This window comes from Arachis ipaensis, chromosome B03 (assembly GCF_000816755.2).
Source record: "Arachis ipaensis cultivar K30076 chromosome B03, Araip1.1, whole genome shotgun sequence".
Taxonomy (NCBI): domain Eukaryota; kingdom Viridiplantae; phylum Streptophyta; class Magnoliopsida; order Fabales; family Fabaceae; genus Arachis; species Arachis ipaensis.
In genome coordinates this window covers 18,754,447-18,755,857 of record NC_029787.2, presented here as the reverse complement: position 1 = coordinate 18,755,857, position 1,411 = coordinate 18,754,447, and positions in this window count along the sequence as shown.

Below are 1,411 nucleotides of genomic sequence, written 5' to 3'. Positions count from 1 at the left end.
CCCCTACCTCTTCGAACTCCCCCTGTTCCCTGTTCCCTCTCCATCCCTTCCTCCTACTCCTCTTCGAACTCCCCCTTTCAATTCTTCTTCTCAAGCTTAAACAAAACATCCTCCCCCTTCAGCTAATTTAGCAACAACAACCACAAAAACAAAAACAAACCCCCCAACCCTGTCCCTGCCCTTGCCCCCGATATCCCTGTCCCCGATATCTTTTTCTGTTCTCTCTCCATCCCGTTTTTTCTGCTACTCTCTTCGAATTTCTCCTTCCCCAAACTCCAATTCTTCTTCTCAACTTAAATAAAAAACCTTTCCCCTTTAGCCAATTCAACAACAACAACAACTACAAAATAAATTTCAAGGGTTAAATACTTTAGATTTAGCAACAACAAATTCAGCATTTTCAGCCAATTCAACAATAACCATAAAATAAATCAAAAATTTTAAATTTAACAATGAAAAAGTCTAGGGGGCCAACAACTTTGTTAAATTCTAATCAGCATGTAACCAGCAAATAAAAGTGAGTCATTGGATGAAATTTCACACTAATCTCACACTATTAAAACCATCTTGATGGCTATTTGATGGCTACAAATCACAAAAATTACTGGCCCCGTAGCATTCTTCCTTCAACAATCATCATCAGCTGCAACTTCAGATCAAAATCAGCAATAATAGAAATTTTTTATGTTCTTCAAAAATTAAAAAAAAAAAAGAAGAACGAAAAGAGGAAGGAAGTGACAAAAATAAAAAAAATTCCTCCTACTGCTGCTGGCGCTGGCACTGTCGCAGCTGTGGGTGATGGAGCTCGACGCTGACAAGAAGAGTTTTCTCTGCAGACCCGAACTTGATTCGACCAACAGCCCGTGTGATCTTGCGCGTGGTTGAAGAGGATGCGGTTGCATGTGAAGATCCCGTAGACTTCACAGTGGCGGAGATGTGGGAGCACACGGCCTCTAGAAGGCAGAGGGCTAGGGCTCAAAGTTTAAATCTTGGTGCCAAAAGCGAGTCTGCGAAGGTAATGGATGGGAACGAAACAAGAGAAGCATCTACGGAGGGAGGAATCAGAGGGAGAAAAGATAGTGGATGGACCGGTTCAGACGGTGGAAGAGATTAGGAGAAAGGGGATGGAGAGGAAACTCAGAAATTGAAGATATTGAGAAAAAGGCTCTACTTTATAGTGGTGGTGGTGGTGGTGGTAGTAGTGGAGGTGGAGGAGGGAAAAAAAATTCTGCTGATAATTTTATGGGGGTGTTAATGAGAATGTTAATGGGGAAGGAAGGGTTAATGGAAAGTGATGATTATGGTGGGATGATGTTTAAGTTTTTTTGTTAAGGAGATGAGGATGATGATAATGGAGTTTCATTTTTTTGTTAAGGGGATGGGGATGGGGATGGGAATGAGGATAGGGATA